At 40.6% G+C, this 24,156-nt stretch overlaps 1 protein-coding gene across 1 annotated transcript in view; it reads left to right on the top strand.

Moving 5' to 3' along the window:
* PCED1B (PC-esterase domain containing 1B) overlaps positions 1-23,542 on the top strand; it is a 180,091-nt gene extending 156,549 nt beyond the window's left edge. Inside the window, exons 7-8 of the transcript XR_006337559.1 lie at positions 19,079-19,201; positions 22,934-23,542. The gene's annotated coding sequence lies outside the window, so the exon portion shown is untranslated. The remainder of the gene's footprint in view (positions 1-19,078; positions 19,202-22,933) is intronic.
* Positions 23,543-24,156: the final 614 nt, after the last annotated feature.

Raw genomic sequence — 24,156 nt, 5'->3', positions numbered from 1 at the left:
AAAAATAGTGACTTTTCTAGTCTTACCATTGCTTACACATTTCTTAGTTCAGCATTCTTTTGTAAAGAAGAGATTTTCTCCATCCACGGGTGCTATCTGCTTATTCTGAGATACATTTCCTACAGAAAAGCCTGGTCACCATAAGACATGATAATGGATACAACTGGACTTTATTCTCAGACCCCTTTGCCCACCCCACCTTCCATCAATCAGCTAGAGCTCTGTTGACAAGGATCCTGTGTCTGCACAGGAGAAGCCGTAACACTGATCATCTGAAATGATGATCACATTTTCGGAAATGTGATTCTAGATGGAAGCCAGGTATTTGAAACAACCCAATAAAAGCCCCAATACCAACATTGGAAAATGAGCTCAGGGTAGAACAACACCAAGGATATAGACCAGGTGGAGATGAAACTGCAAACATTGGACAAATGGTTCTGGTTTTGCAGATGGAAGGGAGACAAAGTTTGGGGATTAGTTTGTAAGACTATACAACCTATCCAATGTGTTAGTTAATAAATGGACAATAACTCCTTTGCATGTAAAGTCATCTTCATTTTGATATTGTATCTTACTTAATTGACCAATAAATGACTACAGATCAGAGTGAGGGTGTTCACTTGTCTATGTAACTTAACAAATGATACACTATTAGTTTATTGACAAATACATATTTGTTAATAAAAATGTTTGTGGGACAATACGTTAAATTTTCATGACTAGAGATAAACATCTTGATGAAAAAGTCATATTCTGTAAAGTTATTCAAGGAAATTACTACTGGGTGAATTAAGAATGCTTTATTAAGTAATTCCTTAATACTATGTTTTCATGTTTCCACTTAAAAACCTCTAATAGTGGAAGAGGCTAAATCTTTATCTATAGGAGATCTCCTTGCAGCAGGCTACCCCCCAAATTAAATTAATTTCATATCTCATACTATTAATTAGTGAAAATTTTAAAATTGTATAAATAAATTTATTTACAAAACAGAAATAGACTTATAGACATAGAAAACAAACTTACAGTTATGGTTGGGATTAACAGATTCACAGATTTACAGTTGGGATTAAGAGATACACCCTAGTAAACATAACATTCAACAAGGACCTACTGTATAGTACAGGGAACTATATTCAGTATCTTGTAATAACCTATAATAGGAAAGAATCTGAAAAAGAATATATATGTGTGTGTGTATTCTCAGGATTAATATATATTGATATCATTATATTGCTCAGAAGAATTGATCAAAATCTGGAAAAGACTCTTGAAAGTGCCTTGGACTGCAAGGATCAAACCAGTCAATCCTAAAAGAAACCAACCCTGAACATTCTTTGAAAGAACTCCTGTTGAAGCTGAAGCTCTAATACTTTGGCCACCTGTTGCAAAGAGCTCACTCATTGGAAAAGACCCTAATGCTGGGAAGGATTGAAGGCAAAAGGAGAAGGGGGCAGCAGAGGATGAGATGGTTAGATAGCATTACCAACTCAAAGGATATGAATGTGAGCAAACTCCAAGAGATAGTGGAAGACAGAGGAGCCTGGTGTGCTGCAGTCTATGGGGTCACAAAGGGTCAGACACCACTTAGTGACTGAACAACAACAAAAAATATATATAGATATATATACATTCAGTTATCACTTTGCTGTACATCTGAAAACATTGTAAATCAACTAAACTTCAATAAAAATTAAAAAATAAAATATTAACTGAAATACTATGTTCAAGTCTGTATAATTTAAAATAAAAAATAATGCTCTTCAAAATAAGTATCAGTGCTACAAAAATGAAGTGGGATTTATGGTCCTAATTTGTAATATAGAAGGATGGTAGCACCTACCTCATAGGATGATTATGTACATCAACAAAGTTAATATTTATAAAGTCTTAAGAGCTGTGATTGTTATTTGTTAGATAAAATTAAAGATCTGTCCAAGTTCATCCTACTATTTTAGCTACCACTGTATAATCACCTTCAGGGTATGAGTAACCTAGTTTGAGTGTATTGTTTTTTAACTGAAGTATAGTTGATTTAAAATGTTGTGCTAGTTTCAGATATACAGCAAAGTGTTTCAGTTATACATACATATATATCTATTTTTTTCAGCTTCTTTTCCCCAGTTGAGACCAAAAACTCGGCTTCCCCGGACACTGGTACCAAATCAAATCTCAGAGGCACAGTTTTGGGTGAAGCAGAAAAGTATAGCTTTATTGCTTTGCAGGAAAAGAGGGTCACAGTGGGCTAGTGCCCTCAAAACCATGGGTCCCAACAGGAAGATAGAAGTTTTATAGTAATTGTTCAAAGAGGGTGTGATCAGACCATGAACATTCTTCTGATGAGTTGGTGATGAGGTAAGCGCCAGTACTGTGGCCACCTGATGCGAAGAACTGACTCATTAGAAAAGACCCTGATGCTGGGAAAGATTGAAGGCAGGAGGAGAAGGAGATGACAGAGGATGAGATGATTGGATGGTATCACCGACTCGATAGACATGAGTTTGAGCAAGCTCCAAGAGTTGGTGATGCACAGGGAAGCCTGACGTGCTGCAGTCCTTGGGGTCGCAAAGAGTCAGACACGACTAACTGACTGAATGGAACTGAACTGAAGTAGGAGTCAGCTTCATCAAACTTCAGGTCCAACTGGTCTGGGGTCTACGTGATTGTGGGCAGCCTACCATCATTCATCCTTAACTTCTGCCACCTGCAGGGGATTTCAGTATCTGCAAACTAGCTCAAAGATATTGTGTGTTTCACCTCCGTGGTGAAAGAGGACCTTGCCCTAGGGCTGCCCTGGAGAATTTGTTTCTCCCGGGTCTTGCAACTCCTCCCTTCCCTAATTAACAACTGCTTGAATCTGCCCACTGAAACTCAGGGAAGGTCATGGAGGCTGAATGAAGGCTGTTTCCTGTAATCAAAGAAATGAGGAACACAGAAAGACTTAGTGCCCAAGAGCCCCCCAGAACCCTGCTCAGTATCATTATAGGTGAATACAAAATATTGCATTTAGTTGCTGTATTTTTAATATTGAAAGACATAAGTATGGTTGGAATAGAAGAAAGAGGAGAATGTGATTTTACTTGACCCAAGTTAAAAAGGGATCAAAGAACAGAGGAAAACGGGCATGAAGCCATGGCCCTGGCAGAGGGCAGTGGAATGGCCAGGCAGGTTGGTGAGGCAGCCACTTAGCAGACATATCAGAGCACCGGCCACAGGCCCTGGTAAGTGCTGGCCTGAGGAAACAATAAACAGTTGGTGAGATAATGACTCAGAGCAGTGTTTCTGAGATGACTCACATCAGAATCACTCAGGTATTTGTTAAAAAAGCACAAAGTGTGTGGCCCCACCCTGATGTACACAGAACTGCTGGATGTGGGCCCATTCACCAGTGAGATAGTCTAACATTTTTGGCTGAAAGAAAATTTAGCAATCATCTAATTCAGTAATTCCTAAATTTGGTGGCTAGTTAGTATAACCTGAGGAGTTAAAAAGCAAAAATAAGATAACAGCAAAAACCAGTACACAGGCCCCCACCCCAAAACAATTAAATGAGAGATTCTGGGGTCAAAAACCTGGACAAAAGTGTATATAAAAGCTCTTAAACATTACTGATGTGCAGTCAGGGTTAAGAGTCACAAATCTGGTCCAATCTTCTCATTTTGCAGATGAGGAAACTGGAGACTCAGAAATTAAGTAACTTGCCTAAGATGATAAATCTCTCTTCAGAAAGGTAATTGTGGGGCTTCCCTGGTGGTCTAGTGGTTAAGAATCAGCCTTGCAATGCAGGGGACACGGGTTCCATCCCTGGTCCAGGACAATCCCACGTGTCACCAGGCAACTAAGGCTATGAGCCAGAACTGCTGAGCCTGATTGCTGCAACTACGGAAGCCCACAGGCATAGAGCCTGTGCTTCTCAACAAGAGAAGCTACTGCAGTGAGAAGCCTGCAGCACAACTAGAGAGTAGCCCCCACTCTGCAACTAGAGAAAGCCTGTGCACAGCAACAAAGACCCAGCACAGCCAAAAATAAACATATATTTTTATAAAGGTAATTAATTGTGTAAGGTAAACTACCTATGTACTGCATATTTTAAAATAAAGGTAATAGTCTATTAGTGAATTATGATAACAATCTGGTGGTACCTGACCAAAATTATTAAAATGTAAGAGCAGAATAAAATATATCAGAGCTCATTATGCAGTAGTAATAATATTGTTTCAAAATGTGTGTGTTCTGTGATTAGGTGTTAAAAGTTAATTCTTATTATGGATTGTTGTCCAAAAATTTGGAAAGTTCTGCCCTGGAATTTCATTAAATTCTAATATCTAAGGTTAGACACTGACCTCTGGGCACAAGAAGGATGTAGCTGCTTCCTCTGCCTGGTAAGTAGCCCGCAAGGAGGTTCTGGATGAGACTGAGGTCAAGAACATGGGCTTGACGGGGTAGACACCTTGAGTTACATGGAGTCTCGTGGCCTTTACTGGTGATCAGAGTTTGTATAAGAACCTAAACTCTTTATGGCTCAACTTCCAAACTTTAAAATAAGAATAATAATACCTACCTCACAGAATTGCTCATTTCTTTTTAATTTTAAAAAATTTTATTCAGTTTTTAAAGGTTACACTCCATTTACAGTTATGAAATATTGGCTATACCCCCCATATTGTACAATACATTCTAGTAGCCTCTCCTGCAGCTGTAGTTTGCACCTCCCTCTCCCCACTGGTAACCACTAGTTTCTTCTCTGTATCTCTGAGTCTGCTTCTTTTTTGTTATATTCACTAGTCGATTGTGTTTTTTAGATCCCACATATAAGTGATAGCATTTAGTATTTTTCTTTTTCTGTCTGATTTATTTCACTTAGCATAATGCCCTCCCAAGTTCCTCCATGTTGCTGCAAATGGGAAAATTTTGTTCTTCTTGTGGCTGAATAGTATTCCATTTTGTTTATATACCACATATTCTCTATCCATCCATCTGTTGCTGAACCCTCAGGTTGCTTCTATATCTTGGCAATTGAAAAAATGCTGCTATGAACACAGGGAGCAATTGTTAGCTTGCTTTAAATGGCAGAATATCTATAAACACTCAGCATAATATCTGACATATAGGAATAAAAAACAATTAAAAGTGCATTTGTGATCTATCATTTCCTGATTCTTAAGAGGAAAAGAACTAAAAATGTACCAGAATTAGAATAGTCTTTGGAGAGATGTGTATTCTTGGGCCTAATGTTTATTTTAGAAGGGCAAAAGCTAGGAAAAAAATAGCTAAAGTAATTGCTTTAGTAGGCAAAATATGAACAACAACAATTTTCTATTTTCACAGAACTGGAACTTAGAGTGCCACAAAGCTACCTCTTTATCTTAGAAACCGAACATTTATTATTTTTAAAAGAATGGCCCTGTCTCACAGATGTACAAGCCAAGTGCATCATCAGCTATTTGATGTTGTGGCTTTTTTAGTTTCATTCTTAGATTCTTTCTTTCTAGAAAGATATTGATCAACATCTGCATGGGGGAAAAAACAGCGTTTTGCATTTTTTTCTGAAATGCAATTTCAGGATAGCTGAATCCCAAATAAAATGTAAAAATATGGTATTGGCCCAAGACCTTACTCCTGCTCATGGACCTCCGCTTCCTCTGTTTGTTCAGATCCAGTTCCCGAACGCAGGGGTCCCTCAGGCACAGCTCTCCATTTTTACCCTGCATCGCCTCCATCAGGGGATTAACTTCGGGTAACTCATCCATTCTTTGATAACCGTTCTGTGAAGGGACAAGGGTTTAGGCTATTCCTACAAACGATGTGTCTGGGATGCTTGCCATTTGGGTGGCAGCTAGTGAAAAACCTTAGTTTTCTTTTTCCTCTTACTCTTATGAGGGCATACGGTCCTATATGACATTCTATAATGTCGTTTACCTATATGTACATACACATATACACACATACATGTATATACACACATAAATACATATGAACATATATGTACAGGTCCTGGCAACCCACTCAAGCATTATTGCCTGGGAAATCCCATGGACAGAGGAGCCTGGTGTGCCACAGTCCATGGGGTCACAAAGACTCGAACATAACTGAGCTACTAAAAACACACATGTGTGTATGTGTGTGTGTGCTCAGCCACATGTACTCCGACTCTTTGTGACCCATGGACTGTAGCCCACCTGGCTCCTCTGTCCATGGGCTTTCCCAGGCAGGAATACTGGAGTGGGTTGCCATTTCATTCTCCAGGGGATCTTCCTGACCCAGGGACTGAACCTGGGTCTCTTACATCTCCTGCATTGTCAGGTGAATTCTTTACCCCTAGTACCAGGACTGTGATTACATGTAAAGTTCATAGGACATAAAGTATTGGGCTAAATATTATAGAAGATTTAGAGATGAGTCGAACACTAGCCCTGTCATCAAAGAACTTAAAATCTGGTGGAGAAGATACAGTATGTGAATGAATAAGTTTATTTCAGGAAAAAGTGCAGTCAGTGCCAGGACAGGGAGAGACAACTACAACACTGCAGGATTTCAAAGGAAGGAGAGATTGTAGGCAACTGGCAGACAATGGAGCTTGCAGCAGGGGAGGCATCTGAAATGCATCCTGAAGGAGGGACAGGATTTGCCTCTGCTGCAATGAAGTGGAGTGACATCCTTATGAGGGAGAGCATAAAAAAGAATCCAGAGGGGATGGAAAACCTCGCCCAGGCACACAGCTGATGAGGTCACTTTGCCCAGAACATAGGCCTCATAAGGAGAGTAGAGGTCAATAATTTGAGGAAAGAGATTAGATTCCACATTTAAGAGATTAGGTAGCAGTTTTCTTGGCTGCTATGACAAATTGCCACAAACTGGTGGTTTAAGGTAACATAAATATATTATGATTCCAGAGGCAAGAAGCCTGAAATTCGTCTCACTGGGCAAAGTTAAGGTGTCAGCAAGACTGTGTTCCTCTCTGGAGGTGCTAAAGGAAAATCCACTTTCTTGCTTTTTTTTTTTTTTAATTTATTTGACTCTGCTGGGTCTTACTTGAGGCTGCAGGATCTTCAATCTTTGTTGCAGTATGCAAGAGCTTTTAGTTGTGGCATGCGAACTCAGCTGTGGCATGTGGGATCTAGTTCCCTGACCAGGGATCAAACCCAGGCCTCCTGCATTGGGAGCTTGAAGTCTTAGCCACTAGACCACTGGGGAAGTCCTCGCAGTTTTTTGCCTTTCTTGCCTCTTCCAACCAGAAGCTGCTCACATTCCTTGGCTCCTGGCCCCATGTATCTTCAAGACTCAGGGCCAATTGAGTCTCTCACCTCATAACACATCACAGCACTTTGACACTGTCTCTTCTGACTCCCACTTCCACATTTAATTAAGGACCCTTGTGATTACATTGGGCCCACCTGGATCATCCAGTATAATCTCCCTATCTCAAAATCAGCTGATTGGTAACCATAATTCCATCTGCAACTTTCATTCTCTTTTGCCACTAAATCTAACATTCACAAGTTCTGGGGAATATGATGGGGACATTTTGGGGGCCATTCTGCCTATCAGAGTTTGGAATCAAAGATTAATATCAAGATTAACCTGAAATATCAAGATTCCTATCTCCATTCTTCGTGCTGGGGGAGAAAACACAATGTCTGTTTTCATATTAAAGATGTTTTCCATTCAAATAATTTCTTGCTCTTAGCTAGAATTATAGCAATTCAGTGTAGTAACCCAGGTTGTCTCATACCAATTGGATGTTCTGGTTGGCAGTTATAGATGACTTTGATTAATAAAAAATGGGAAGATAAATTAAATATTGATAAGTGCAGTTTGGTGTGTTTGCTTTTTTCAAAGCATAGGACTCATGGGGATGGAAAGCTGTAAAAGAGATCTCCATATTAGAAACCACTGCCTTAAAAAAATAGGGCCTCTGTTTATTTCAGTTGGTTCCACCTATGTTTATGGCATTTTTCTCTATTACTGATACATCTCTAGGGTTGGAGGATGAAAAGTTTGGAAAAGATTCAAGTAAAACTGATTTAGCAAATTATTTCATCTTCTAACTTGTTTATGATTTGATCAATAATTCATCCCTTAACATCTGTCTCTTAAAGACTGTCTTGTTTATTGTCTTTATGGATGACAAGTTAGGATATTGGGAAAACAAAATACCTTCTTTTATTTTTTTGTTTTGTTTTTTTTGTTTGTTTTTAAAACAAAATACCTTCTTTTAAAGCACACAGCATCTCAAATGAAATGCCAAGTTTATAGTGTGTAGATAACCAAAACAAATAAAGCTATGCAACAGGCGGAAGGAAGAAAGATCTGATAAGTCAGGAAGTATAAATAAGGTAACAGAAAATCCATCTGGACTTGTGTTCAAAGGGCCTTCATTTATGTGTTTAGCCGATTTGAAGATTCTCTTTTTTAAAAAAATAATTTTATTTACTTATTTTATTTTTGGCTGTGCTGGGTCTTCATTGCTGCTCAGGCTTTTTCTCTAGTTGCAGCGAGTGGGGCTACTATCTAGTTGCAATATTCAGGCTTATTGTGGTGGCTTCTCTTGTTGCAGAGCAGAGGTGCGTGAGCTCAATAGTTGCAGCTCTTGGTTCAATAGGCTCAATAGTTGTGCAAGGGCTGAGTTGCTCTGCAACATGTGGGATCTTCCCGGATCAGGGATCAAATCTGTGTCTCCTGCATTGGCAGGCAGATTCTTTACCATGAGCCACAAGGGAAGCCCTGAAGATTCTTTCTTTTAAACTATCATTTAAATTAAAATGTTCTACTATGAATTACTGGAGTATAAGTTTATATAGCTCTTCATTGCCCTGAACATGAAATAGTTTCTAGTATAACTATTTGTGTGGAATATATTTTTGTCAAAGTTTTAATGCTTGCTTTTTTTGTTTGAATAAAGAAATGGTGAAAAGGCAGAAAAACTAGTTCTATGGAGAGACACATCTAGGCAGCGAGAGGAGTGTCATTTGGGCACAGACAGTGGTCTCTGGTGAAGTTTTCTGACATCACCGCTAACACTTCCTATGAACCAGGCATTGTGCAGGATCACTGATCCTCACAGCCACTCCATGAGCCCTGCACTGTCATTAATCTTATTTCCCATGAGAACTTGGAGATTTGGAGATGTTAATTTGCTTGTCAAACCTCACACTGTTAGTGAGGACGGGAGCAGGGCATTAATTCCTAGGCTGTCTTTTAAAATTAGAAACAGAACTCTAACCCTGAGCCTAATCTTAACTCTAAAAACACCCAAAAACAAATACAGTCATCTTCTCTGCTTTGTAAACATTATCTCTTTAAACTTCACCATCTTGTGGTTTCCCAACTTGGCTTTACTTGGGGACCTTTTACAAAATACCATTGCCTAGAATCCACTCAAGACTATTTAAATATAATAAGAACAGCACTAATGATCAGGAACACTTATATTTGGGCTGACAAGCATTTTTCCAAGTGCTATGTAGATTCTCATTTAATCCTCAGAACAACCCCGTGACGAAGGAAGACACCTTTAAGTTTCCAATATACAAATAAGGAAAGTGAGGGTACATGCCTAGCTTAGAGTCACAGAGCTAAATTGGAATCCTGATCCCAGAGAATTGGGCTTCAGAGTCTATGCTCAGAAACAACCTATCAAATAAAACAACCACAACAGACACCCTCCCTGGTAACCTCTGGACAGTGCTAGAGAACCAGGCTTCTATTTTTGTTTTTAATGGCAAAAGAAGAATCAAGCATTTATCCTGCCTTTATATGTATAAACTGTACTTCAGGATAACAGATGAGGGGAAATGTCTCATTTTAGGAGAACTTCAACTAATAAATGAATGAGTGATCTGTGCTATGCTCAGTCATGTCTGACTCTTTACAACGCCATGGACTGTAGCCCACCAGGCTCCTCTGTCCATGGGATTTTCCAGGCAAGGATACTGGAAAGGATACTGGTGGGTTGCCATTTCTAATTCTCAGAGATCTTTCAGACCCAGGGATTTAACCCCCATCTCTTATGTGTCCTGCATTGGCAGGCAGATTCTTTGCCACTGTGCCACCTGGGAAGCTGAATGAGTGATAGAATATTATAATTTTGACACCCTCAAGGAAATAATCTAAGCCATGGTCATCAAAGGATGAAACTTCTCAAAAAGGGATGTACAGGCTCTTCCTAATAGAAGTACAGCTTATTACCTCTTAAGAAGTGTTCTCTGCTAGAAAAATCAAGTCTTTTCAGGATTCTTAAATCAAATCATTTTGAAAACAGAAGACCTAAGGAATATGTTACATGACACAATGGGGTCACAATCAGCAAAATCCAGACTGTGGGGAAATGAACATACAAGCCTTAATTTCCTTCATATGTTAGTTGAGAAAAATGAGAAAGAGAAAAAGAGACATGGAAACTATACATTAAAAGATTCATACAAACTAATTGCAATGTAATGCATCATATTTGGATCCTAATCTGATCAAATACCTATAAAAATTAAATTTGGAGAAATTTAAACATTAACTAGATATCTCATGTTAGTAAAATCTTTTTCTTTTTAATGTGATAGTTATTTTGTGGTTAAGGTTTTGTTTTGGGAGGATTTTCTTTTTTTTTGGCATTTTGTGCATATTTTTCTTCCAGTTTTATTGAGATGAAATTGACATAGAGCAGTGTATAAGGTATACTGCATAATGATTTGACTTACCTATATCATGAAATGATTCTCACAATAAGTTAGTGAACATCCATTATCTCATACAGACATAAAATTAAAGAAATAGAAAAAAAAATTTCATTTTGATGAGAGCTCTTAGGATTTACTTAGTACTGATAGCTTACAGTGTTGGATTTGTGATCTCCAAAGAAGAAGCTTTAGCTTCGGGACCAGGGACCAGGCTTGATCACTCAAGAGCTTTTGTGTAGCAGAGTTTTATTAAAGTGAAAAAGGGACAGAAAGTTTCTGACAAAGACATCAGAAGGGGGATGGAGAGTGCCCCCCTTTCTAGTCTTAGCAAGGGGGCTATGTACTTTTACAATTGGTTATTGCAGTAAATCAAAAGACTATCTCAAGGTTGTAAAGGTCTTACCAGACCCACTCCCATAATATATATTTTAAGATGACAGGGTTAGTCAGAAGGGTCTTAAGAAGGAGAAGCATGTCCCAAGCAGGATACATGCTGTTATATAATCATTGGTACAGAGTTTAAGGAAAAATATATCCTTCAGCAAGATGAGTTGTTTTGTTGTGGAATCATTAGCTCAGGGCTTAGAGGGAAAAAAAAGGTTTGTCCTTTTCTCTTCCTTGAGAGCCCCAGACCCTTTTTTCCTCCTCAGAGACCCCAGATTTCTTATCAATCTACCTAAGAATTAACTCTCTCAGTACCTTCATATATAATACACAGTATTGTTCATTATATTTATCATGTTGTACATTACATCCCTAGTATTTATTTGTCTTTTAATGGAAGTTTATATCTTTTGACTGCTTTCATTCATTTCCCCTTCCCTCTACCTCCTACCCACTACCTCTGATGACCACAAATCTGATTTCCTTTTATATGGGTTTGTTTGGTTTTGTTTTGAGGTGTAGATGACCTACAACACTGTGTTAGTTCTTGTTACACTATATAGTGATTTGATACTACTCTATATTTCAACATGATCACTACAGTAAGTCTAGTTATGATGTCACTATACAAAGATATTACCCAGATATTACTATGTTCTCCACACTGTGCATTTTATACTAGTAATTCACCCACTTTGCAACTGGGAAGTTGTACCTCTTAATCTCCCTTACATATTTTTTTCTTCTCCCAACCTCCCTCCCCTCAGGAGACCAACAATTTGTTCTCTGTATCGAAAACTCTGTTTCTGTTTTATGTTTTTTCATTTGTTTTGTTTTCAGATTGCAGATATAAGTGAAATCAGACAGTATTTGTCTTTCTCAGTCTGACTTATTTCACTTGACATAATACTCCCTAAAAGTGTCCACATTGCTGCAAACGGCAGTACTTCATTCTTTTTTATAGCTGAGTGATATTCCATTGTATATATTTATCTATTGATTGGCACTTAGGTTGCTCTTATATCTTGGCTCTTATAAATAATGCTACAATGAACATAGGGGTACATATATCTTTTCAAATTACTGTTTTCATTTCTTCAGATAAATATCCAGGAGGGAACTGCTGGATCATATGGTAGCTCTATTTTTAATTGTTTGAGGATTCTCTATACTGTTTTCCATAGTGGTTGTACCAATTTACATTCCCACCAGTGGTGCACAAGGGTTCCTTAACTAATCTGTTCCTCAGTTTAGCTACCTATTGACCTGGAAGGCTAGCCCCACCATGGGACTTAAATAGAACTGTGAAGAAATATGCTCTTTTTGTAAGATAGTCTTTTCTGACTTTATTCCAAGAGCTCATATTTTTTCCACTATACTCCTGTAAATTAATCAAATAAAATGGGGAATGGACAAAGAGTCCAAGGGGTATCCAGAAGGCAGGACATTTCTCCTGGGGCTCAAGTTTTAAAACATACACAAACACAAGGTCATGGCTGAGGCTCAGATAGTTCTGGAGAGTGAATTTTGGAGATTATAATCCCTGGTTCATGTATTTGCATCCTTGATATACATGAGAGCTGAGAAGCCTATGAAGAAAAAGACTTGAACAAAGTATGCCCTATGGGATTAAGGGTGTATGTGCATGTGTGTATGTATTCAAAGTGTGCTGATGGTTCCAAAGCAGCTAGGTTACAGGGAGAACAACAGGGACCACTACAGGAGAACATGTCGTAAGAGAGGCAGGACTCTAGTATTGGGAGTTCAGTGTACCGGTGATTCTAGAAATCAGGAGAAGCCTACACTAGATGTCAGCTTTACTGATACCCAAATACAGCAGGACTCCGCTTATAACAGCAACAACATATGGTGGGATTCCAACTTCATGGACAGACACACCAACATGGCGTAAGGAAATATATTCTCGCTCAATGGCATAGCTCTAGACCTGTCAGGTGAGGGACTGCAAAGTCAGAAAGTGAGCAAGAAGTAGGGCTGATTCAGGAACACATGTGAGTCCAGCTGGAGAGTTTCAGAAAAATTGCTGAGGAGGGGAACTTTGGCCAATCACTTAAGCCCAGGTGCCCACACCTCTGGGTCTTGCCCTATTCTTGTAGCATCTTTAAAGAAAAAAAAAATAAAAAACTCTATAAACTCAGTTCTGAAACAATTGATGAATAATATTAGGGTCTCAGAAGAAGCTTCAATAAACAGTATTCCTCTTTCCCATGTGGAGCAAGTTGAGGAAATAAAGTTAAGGCAAATGGAGTCACCTCTGTTACTTCTAGAGACCAGGCTAGAAGACAAGGCTTTAGGTCAGGTGGTCAAATGGGCTGAAACTAGACAGACTTGCCCATAGGCAGACACTTGCTGGACCAGAGCAGGCCTGCACAGGCAAGATTTTCAGTACAGAGAGACATTGTGTTCTTTTGGAAGACTCACTTGGAAAAGGAATAAGCAGAACTGATCCGACGGGCCCAGTGACTCTTCCAAAATTATAATCAGATTACTCACTCCAGAGTCCCAGGAATGGAATAAGTAAAGGGGCAACAAGAGACAAAGCCTGTGTTTAGAGAAATGCTCATTATAGAAACCAAGGGAAAAGATGTCTCTCCTCTGTATCAACCAGGGTCTGCCAGGAAAACAAAATCCACACCAGGGTTATTAAACAGAGGGCATTAAACAGAGGGAATTAGTTATAAAAGTCTTAGAGGAGTTGAAAGATCAACCTAGGTAGATGAGGCAGCTCCCAAATCAGCAACTGGGAAGCCACTACCCAGTCTTTGGGCTAGAAGAATAAATAGAAAAGGTAGTGTTTCCTGAGCCCAGGAGCTGGGACCACTCAGTAAACCCTAGAATCATCAGGGCTCTATTAGGGCAAGAGCTGGAGTTATTAATATATAGGAGTTGCAGCTGCTGCCAGGCATGCCTCCCAATACAGACGAAAAGATGAGAAATACCTTAACTTCTCCTTTCTTCCCAAACTCCAGTCTCCACCAGTGCCTCTCACTGGCAAACCTAATATAGAGTTGGTGGTCAAGAGCGCCTGGACCTCATAGCTCAAGACAGTCAGAGAGAGCACAGGCAGGGAATGGGTCCAGAGTCAACAGGCTGATAGCCAGTGCACCCTTCAACAAGGAAGAGCTTTATTAATGTTTTTGTACACAGATTAAAGAGGAATCTGTATGTCACAGTTCAGTTCAATTCAGTCACTCAGTCATGTCTGACTCTTAGCGACCCCATGGGTGGCAGCACGCCAGGCCTCCCTGTCCATCACTAGCTCATGGAGTCCACTCAAACTCATGTCAGTTGAGTCAGTGATGCCATCCAACCATCTCATCCTCGGTCATCCCCTTCTCCTCCTGCCTTCAATCTTTCCCAGCATCAGGGTCTTTTCAAATGAGTCAGCTCTTCGCATAAGGTGGCCAAAGTATTGGAGTTTCAGCTTCAGCCTCAGTCCTTCCAATGAATATTCAGGACTGATCTCCTTTAAGATGGACTGGTTGGATCTCCTTGCAGTCCAAGGAACTCCAAAGAATCTTCTTCAACATCACAGTTCAAAAACATCAATTCTTCGGTGCTCAGCTTTCCTTGTGGTCCAACTCTCACATCCATACATGACTACTGGAAAAACCATAGCCTTGACTAGACGGACCTTTGTTGGCAAAGTAATGTCTCTGCTTTTTAATATGCTATTTAGGTTGGTCATGGCTTTTTTTCCAAGGAGCAAGCGTCTTTTAATTTCATGGCTGCAATCACCATCTGCAGTGATTTTGGAGCCCCCCAAAAATAAAGTCTCTTACTGTTTCTACTGTTTCCCTACCTATTTGCAATGAAGTGATGGGACCAAATGCCATGATCTTAGTTTTCTGAATGTTGAGTTTTAAGTCAACTTTTCCCTCTCCTCTTTCACTTTCATCAAAAGACTCTTTAGCTCTTCTTTGGTTTCTCCCATAAGGATGGTGTCATCTGCATATCTGAGATTATTGATATTTCTCCCGGCAATCTTGATCCCAGCTTGGGCTTCATCCAGCCCAGCATTTCCCATGATGTACTCTACATATAAGTTAAATAAGCAGGGTGACAGTATACAGCCTTGACGTCCTCCTTTTCCTATTCAGAACCAGTCTGTTGTTCCACGTCCATTTCTAATTGTTGCTTCTTAATCTGCATACAGGTTTCTCAAGAGGGAGGTCAGGTGGTCTGGTATTCCCATCTCTTTCACAATTTTCCACAGCTTATTGTGATCCACACAGTCAAAGGCTTTCGTATAGTCAATAAAGCAGAAATAGATGTTTTTCTGGAACTATCTTGCTTTTTCGATGATCCAGCAGATGTTGGCAATTTGATCTCTGGTTCCTCTGCCTTTTCTAAAACCAGCTTGAACATCTGGAAGTTCACGGTTCACATATTGTTGAAGCCTGGCTTGGAGAATTTTAAGCATTACTTTACTAGCATGTGAGATGAGTGCAATTGTGTGGTAGTTTGAGCATTCTTTGGCATTGCCTTTCTTTGGGATTGGAATGAAAACTGACCTTTTCCAGTCCTGTGGCCACTGCTGAGTTTTCCACATTTGCTGACATACTGAGTGCAGCACTTTCACACCATCCTCTTTTAGGATTTGAAATAGCTCAACTGGAATTCCATCACCTCCACCAGCTTTGTTTGTAGTGATGCTTCCTAAGGCCCACCTGACTTCATATTCTAGGATGTCTGGCTCTAGGTGAGTGTGAATGATCACACCATCATGGTTATCTGGGTCATGAAGATCTTTTATGTACAGTTCTGTGTGTTCTTTCCACCTCTTCTTAATACCTTCTGCTTCTATCAGGTCCATACCATTTCTGTCCTTTACTGTGCCCATCTTTGCATGAAATATTCCCTTGGTATCTCTAATTTTCTTGAAGAGATCTCTAGGCTGTAACATCGCACACCAAAAAACCTTTCTAAATGTCTCTACCATTTCTTTACATTTCTCTCCTGCCATAGCTAATGTGTCTCTCTCCATCTTTTCTTCCCACCTCATCTCACCCACAACATTCTCCTGAACCTTCTCCACATAAGCTGGGGAGTTCAGTTGACCCTCTTCTCATCTTCTCTATCAGAGATGGCTCTCCATGGGGCCTCCTTCAGTGGCTTAGTGCTTTGAGATTGGGTAAATAGTAAGTTGGGTGGTTCCCAGGTGGCCCTAGTGATTTAAAAAAACCCACCTTCCATTGCAATAGATATAGAGATGTGGATCTGATCTCTGGGTCACGAAGACCTCCTGGAGGAGGGCATGGCAACCCACTCCAGTATTCTTGCCTAGAGAAGCCCATGAACAGAGGAGCCTGGAGGGCTACAGTCCATAGGGTCGCAAAGAGTCACACACAACTGAAACAACTTAGCATGCATGCAAACAGTAAGTTGGTCATTGCAGTTTTGTCAAGTCTGAGCCAGCTGAGTTACACACTAAGAAGAGAGTATTCACCTGCTCAAAATAAGGCCATCAGCAGGAGATCTGCTGCTTACTTTTCCTTTTTCAAATTAAAGCAGTTGACCAACTTGGTTCATGTCAAATGCAGCCCTTGCAGTCCACACCTGGGTGCATAGGTATTTGTTTTGCATTTAACAGAACTGAAAGGACCTCTGTTTCATTTTCTGGTAACCACAGAATTTAAATATCTGTGGTTTGGCTTGTGGGCTCACTACTGGAAGGTAGTAATCATTGCTATTTCAAGATAGATAAAGGAAATTAGAATAGCGCCTAGGACATAACAGGAATTTTAAAAGTGTGTGTTGATAAGGCAGATAGATTATATGATTGTGCTCATTTACTAAGGCTGCCATAACAAAGTACTACAGATGGACTGGTTTAAACAATAGAAACTTCTTTTCCCACAATTCTGGAGGATAGAAGCCTGAGATCAAGGTATTACGGGAGTAATTTCTTCTAAGGCCTCTCCACTGGGTGTATAGTTGGTTGTCTTCACATGGTCTTTCTTCTATGTAAATCTGTGTCTTTATTTCATCTTCTTAAAGGGATGCTGGTCAGATTAGATTAGGACTCACCCGATTACTTTCTTTCAATTTAATTACCTCTTTAAAGATCTTATCTCCAAATAAAATAGCATTCTAAGGTGTTCGGAGTTAAGACTTCAGCATAAGAATTTTGGAGGAAATAAAATTCAGCCCATAATCCAAAGCCATACTTTGTCTCATGCAATTTAGTCATGTACAGGTTTGACAGTTGGACCATAAAGAGGGCTGAGTGCCGAAGAATTGATGCTTTTGAACTGTGGTGTTGGAGAAGACTCTTGAGAGTCCCTTGGACTGCAAGGAGATCCAACCAGTCCATCCTAAAGGAGATCAGTCCTGAATATTCATTGGAAGGACTGAGGCTGAAGCTGAAACTCCAATACTTTGGCCACCTGATGCGAAGAACTGACTCATTTGAAAAGACCCTGACGCTGGGAAGGATTGAAGGCAGGAGGAGAAGGGGACGACAGAGGATGAGATGGTTGGATGGCATCACCGACTCAATGGACGTGAGTTTGAGCAAGCTCCGGAAGATGGTGAAGGACAGGGAAGCCTGGCATGCTTTGAGACCATGGGGTCTCAAAGAGTTGGACACGACTGAGTGACTGAACAATAACAGAACAGAAAACAGCACAAACATTTACATGATTACCTTTATTGTTGATAGTGGCAGGACAGTATTAGGTTACAGGGTTCCTGGCACCCTAATCTGTGTCTACTGGCACTGTTAGACTATCTTACCATCATGCTGGGATTACAGCATAATTGTTAGATGAAGAGGCTGTGTAGTCATATAGACCTGAGTCTTTTAATTCTGGACCTGCTCCCTATTAGCTACTTGACCTTGGATCAGTTCCTTAACATTTCTTAGGTCAGTTTCTGTATCAGTATGCTGGGGCTTCCTTGGTGGCTCAGATGATCAGATGGTAAGGAGTCTGCTTGCAATGCAGGAGACCTAGGTTCAATCCCTAGGTCAGGAATATCCCCTGTAGAAGGGAATAGCAACCCACTCCTGTATTCTTGCCTGGAGAATTCCATGAACAGAGGAGTCTGGCAGACTACAGTCCATGGGGTCACAAAGAGTCAGACGCTACTAACACTCTTCACTTTCACTTTTCATGCTGGGATAATAGAACCTTCTTTACTGAGAGGGATGAGGATTCAAAGACATGATGATATATTTTGTCAGAGAGGAAAACCTTTTTCTTTACTCTCTTAGGTTTACTGCCTGGGGCTGTGCAATATTAAACTAATGAAAAGTAGATTAAAAGGAGAAAAGAAAATTTTTTTATTAATATTTATATGAGTTCACAGAAGAGAAGTGAAACTCAAAGAATTGGTTAGACTTGGGGTCTTATACACCCATTTTAACAAAGGAAAGGAGACTTGAGCTTCAGGGGATGATAAACTGTGGGGAAGTAACTAGGAGATATATGGGGGAACTAATGGAAGATAAGGGGTGTTTTAATAAGGTCTGTCTATGCAGACTCATCTTGATGTCACTCTCCATCTCCAGAGATTAGAGTTACTCTTCCCTTCTTGGTGGGGGAGGACACCTTCATAATGGGAAATTGGTGCCCTGCTTTCAGGCAGACAAGGAAGAACAGAGAAGTCTTTCCACATCTGCTACATCTCAGTTGCTTTCAGCTCAAAATAATCCTTATACCAAACTGGCATCTTCTGATCCCCTTCGATGAAAAGTGCTTAGCACCAGGTCTGGTCACAGTAAGTGCTAGATAATCAACTGCTATTAGAGCAAAATATATCCTTCCATTGTAGTCCTGGAGCCCAGCCATAGCAGCAAGGAAAGGGAATGTCAACTTTTAAAAAATGCAGAATGTGAGAGTTGCAAGTTAAGTTTTATTTGGGGCAAAATGAGGACTGCAGTCCAGGAGACAGCATCTCAGATAGCCCTGAGAAACTGCTCCCCCAGGCTGTAGTCCTCATTTTGCCCCAAATAAAGCTTAACTCGCAATTCTCATGTTGCAATTTCCTTTAAGTGAACAGTTATGGCAACTGACGAAGGGACCCAGAATGGACTTCCCTTCACCTAAACTCTTCGAGGAACTAGAGCCTTGGCACCATCTGCCCATCTGCCTCCTTGGACAGTCCAGACAAATTGGGTAAGTATCTCCTGGCTCTCAGATTTCCGGTATTGGTTGATGATCCTGAGTTTTATTTGGTAGTGGAGCAGATAACCTGCCCTCTTCTCAGCTGACAGATACTGCAGGTGGCCCAGTTGAAAGATACTGGGGCATACCCACTGAGTGTGGAAACTCAGTGTGGAAATCCAGTGTGGAAACTCAGTGTGGAAACACTGAGTGGGGCTCGGTAGAAAGATACTGAGGAATATATGACCAGTTGGAAGTGAAAGACACTTTGAGCGGGTGCTGGTTGAAAGATACTAGGAGAATACCACCCCCACCCATCATCCAGGGGAAAGATACTGGCTTGGGCTTGGCCAAGGAATACACATTCCATTAAAATATACTGGTGGGGGCTGGTTGAAAGATACCAGGGTTTGCTCAGCTGTAGGAGACTGACTTGTCGGTGCTGAATGGTCACTTAAGAGGCTGATCTGATGCTTTTACAAGGGGCATCAGACAGCCAGCCTCTTAACTAAAACCTCAGCCAGGGTTATGTATGTACAAAACTTATACTTGCAAGTACTTACTTATTTGGGGAAATTATACTAAAAGAGATCCCAACCAAAAATGACCAAATTGGAGTTCTTTTGATATTCCAAAATTAATATTTACGGGCACAGAGTTAGAAAAAGCTGGTCATAATGTCAAACAGACTGGATGGAATGCTTACTTTGATTGGTATCTAGAAGCTTCTCTTAAAACTGCAGAACAAAAAAAGGCTGCTAACAGTCTGTCACTGATTCTGTCTCTCACTCTCATATTTTCTTCAATCTGAATTGCTTGGCCAGATGCTGTCTCTCTCTTTTTTATCTCTCCCAACTCTTCTACCTCCTGCTGCTCCCCTGTCCCCAGGAAAGGAGGATTAAAACAAAACAAAAACTTTGAAACAATATTCTGACTTGACATCTAAGTCATTCTCTAACCACCAAAATGATCCTTTACTTAAGTCTGCCTCTTCAGTTCAGTTCAGCTTAGTCGCTTGGTCGTGTCCAACTCTTTGCAACCCCGTGAACTGCAGCACACCAGGCCTCCCTGTCCATCACCAACTCCCGAAGTCCACTCAAACTCATGTCCATTGAGTCAGTGAAGCCCTCCAACCATCTCATCCTCGGTTGTCCCTTTCTCCTACCGCCTTCAATCTTTCCCAGCATCAGGGTCTTTTCAAATGAGTCAACTCTTCACATCAGGTGGCCAAAGTACTGGAGTTTCAGCTTCAGCATCAGTCCGTCCAATGAACACCCAGGACTGATCTTCTTTAGGATGGACTGGTTGGATCTCCTTGCAGTCCAAGGGACTCTCAAGCGTCTTCTCCAACACCACAGTTCAAAAACATCAATTCTTCAGTGCTTAGCTTTCTTTATAGTCCAACTCTCACATCCATACATGACTACTGGAAAAACCATAGCCTTGACTACATGGGCCTTTGTTGGCAAAGTAATGTCTCTGCTTTTTAATATGATGTCTAGGTTGGTCATAACTTTCCTTCCAAGGAGTAAGCGTCTTTTAATTTCATGGCTGCAATCACCATCTGCAGTGACTTTGGAGCCCCCCCAAGAAAGTCTGCCACTGTTTCCACTGTTTCCCCATCTATTTCCCATGAAGTGATGGGACCAGATGCTAAGATCTTAGTTTTCTGAATGTTGAGTTTTAAGCCAACTTTTTCACTCTCTTTCACTTTCATCAAGAGGCTCTTTAGTTCTTCTTCACTTTCTGCCGTAAGGGTGGTATCTTCTGCATATCGGAGATTATTGATATTTCTCCCAGCAATGTTGATTCCAGCTTGTGCTTCATCCAGCCCAGCATTTCTCATGATGTACTCTGCATATAAATTAAATAAGCACAGTGATGATATACAGCCTTGACATACTCCTTTTCCTATTTGCAACCAGTACTGTTGTTCCAGGTCCAATTCTAACTGTTGCTTCTTAATCTGCATACAGATTTCTCAAGAGGCAGGTCAGGTGGTCTGGTATTCCCATCTCTTTCACAATTTTCCACAGTTGTGATCCACACAGTCAAAGGCTTTGGTGTAGTCAATAAAGCAGTAGATGTTTTTCTGGAACTCTCCTGCTTTTTTGATGATCCAGCAGATGTTGGCAATTTGATCTGTGATTCCTCTGCCTTTTCTAAATCCAGCTTGAACATCTGGAAGTTCACGGTTCACATATTGTTGAAGCCTGGCTTGGAGAATTTTGAGCATTACTTTACTAGCGTGTGAGATGAGTGCAATTGTGTGGTAGTTTGAGCCTTCTTTAGCATTGCCTTTCTTTGAGATTGGAATGAAAACTGACCTTTTCCAGTCCTGTGGCCACTGATGAGTTTTCCAAATTTGCTGGCATATTGAGTGCAGCACTTTCACAGCATCATCTTTTAGGATTTGAAATAGCTCAATTGAAATTCCATCACCTCTACTAGTCTGCCTCTTAGAAGGCTTAGATGAGGATTTGGCTACTCTAGTCAAAAGAAAACAATCTAGGTTTGTCTGTGTTACACATTAATGCTTGTTACACTGGCTGACCAACTTTTCAGAACCATTAAAAGAAAGAAAAGGGGGTATCTATAAAAGTTATCAACCTTTAATTGCACCAGTATAAGTGCACAATGCCAGTCAAAGGTTAACCAACCCCCAACCAGTTTCAGTTCAGTTCAGTCGCTCAGTCATGTCTGACTCTTTGCAACCCCGTGAACCTCAGCACGCCAGGCCTCCCTGTCCATCACCAACTCCCGGAGTCCATCCAAACCCACGTCCATTGTGTCAGTGATGCCATCTCATCCTCTGTCATCCCCTTCTCCTCCTGCCCTCAATCTTTCCCAGCATCAGGGTCTTTTCAAATGAGTCAGCTCTTCGCATCAGGTAGCCAAAATATTGGAGTTTCAGCTTCAACAACAGTCCTTCCAATGAACACCTAGGACTGATCTCCTTTTTTTTTTTTTTCAAGCTAACTTTCTCTACTGATTGGAATTCCAACCAGTAGAGAAAGTTGGCTTGAAAAAATATATATATATAAATATATATATGTATGTACTGAGGGAATATGGGCTTCCCAAGTGGCTCAAGTGATAAAGAATCCTTCTGCCAATGCAGGAGGTGTGGGTTTGGTACCTGGGCAGAAAGATCCCCTGGAGGAGGAAATGGCAACCCACTCCAGTATTCTTGCCTGGGCAATCCCATGGAGAGAGGAGCCTGGTGGGCTTCAGTCCATAATATTTCAAAGAGTCAGACACCATTGAGCATGGGCACACACCCACACACAGATGCCTAGAGGAATAAGTCCAAATGAGGAGAACATGATCACTTACCTTATCTATGACTTGTGCATGTGTTTTCAGTCATGTCCCACTTTTTGCAACCCCATGGTCTGCAGTCCACCAGACCTCCTCTGTCCATGGAATTTTCCAGGGAAGAATACTGGAGTGGGTTGCCATTTCCTTCTCCAGGGGAGGGATTGAACCCACATCTCTTGTGTCTCCTGCATTGGCATGCAGATTCTTTACCACTGTGCCACCCAGGCCATCTCTAAATCCTAAAACTGAAAAAAGCAAAACAGAACAGAGAAAGCATTTTAAAATCTTTCTTATAAGTTAGTGAGTTTTATATTAAGATACCTAATTCAAACTAAGTTAAAAAAATACAGCCAGATCTCTTGCCGTGTCTGTCTGAATATATGTATGTCTCAGTATGTGTCTTTCTTTGTCTTTGTGTTGCAGGATGGGGGACACCTTCCAGGGCCCAGAAGTGGGTTCTCATCTCACACTCAGAAATGAATTGTCTGAAGAGACAAATGAGCTGACAAAGAAAGAGATTTTATTGGAAAGGGCACCCTGGTGGAGAGCAGTGGGGTAAGGGAACCTAGGAGAACTGCTCTGCCTCATGGCTCACAGTCTCGGGTTTGATGATAATGGAATTAGTTTCTGGATTTTCTTTGGCCAGTCATTCTGACTCAAGAGTCCTTCCTGGTGGCACATGCGTTGCTCAGCCAAGATGGATGCCAGCAAAAAGGATTCTGGGAGGTGGTCAGACACACGGTGTCTCCTTTTGACCTTTCCTGAACTCTTCTGGTTGGTGGTGGCGTATCAGTTCCATGTTCCTTACTAGGAACTCCTGTGATAAAATAACTCATGTAAATGGTTATTATGGTGCCTGGCCAAGGTGGGCGGTTTTAGTTAGTGTTCTTCCCCTAACATTTGGACAGTATTGCCGAAGTTAATTTGTAAATGAGCTCAACTTTATTGGCCCAGAAAAAAGTAAACATTTACAAATCAAACAATTTTAAATACAAGAAAATTTAGCTGAAAAAAATATAAGAAAATTGTAAATAAAAGAAAAAGTGGGCTTCCCTTATGGCTCAGTGGTAAAGAATCTGCCTACAATGCGAGAGAACTGGGTTCTATCCCTGGGTTGGAAGATCCCTTGGAGAAGGGAAAGGCTACCCACTCCAGTATTTGGCCTGGAGAATTCCCTGGACTGTGTAGTCCACAGGGTCGCAAAGAGTCGGACATGACTGAGCGACTTTCACTTCACTTCAAGCTGAAAAACCCAGGGAGGAACCCACCAAGACACATAGTAATCAAACTGACAAAAAATAAAGACAGAGGTAAAATATTAAAAGCAACAAGGAAAAAACAACAAATAACATATAAGGGAACTCCCATTAGGCTATCAGCTGATGTCTCAGCAGAAACTCTACAAGCCAGAAGGGAATGGCATGATATATTTAAAGTCATGAAAGGGAAGAACCTACAACCTAGAACACTCTACCCAGAAAGACTCTCATTCAGATTTGATGGAGAAATCAAATTTTCCAGATAAGCAAAAGTTAAGAAAATTCAGCATCACCAAACCAGCTGTAGAACAAATGTTAAAGGAACTTCTTTAGACAGGAAACACAAGAGATGGAAAAGACCTACAGAAAATAAACCCAAGACAATTA

This window comes from Cervus elaphus, chromosome 3 (assembly GCF_910594005.1).
Source record: "Cervus elaphus chromosome 3, mCerEla1.1, whole genome shotgun sequence".
NCBI lineage: Eukaryota > Metazoa > Chordata > Mammalia > Artiodactyla > Cervidae > Cervus > Cervus elaphus.
Note: the sequence above shows the minus strand (reverse complement) of the source record. Positions and strands in the feature narration are given on the sequence as shown.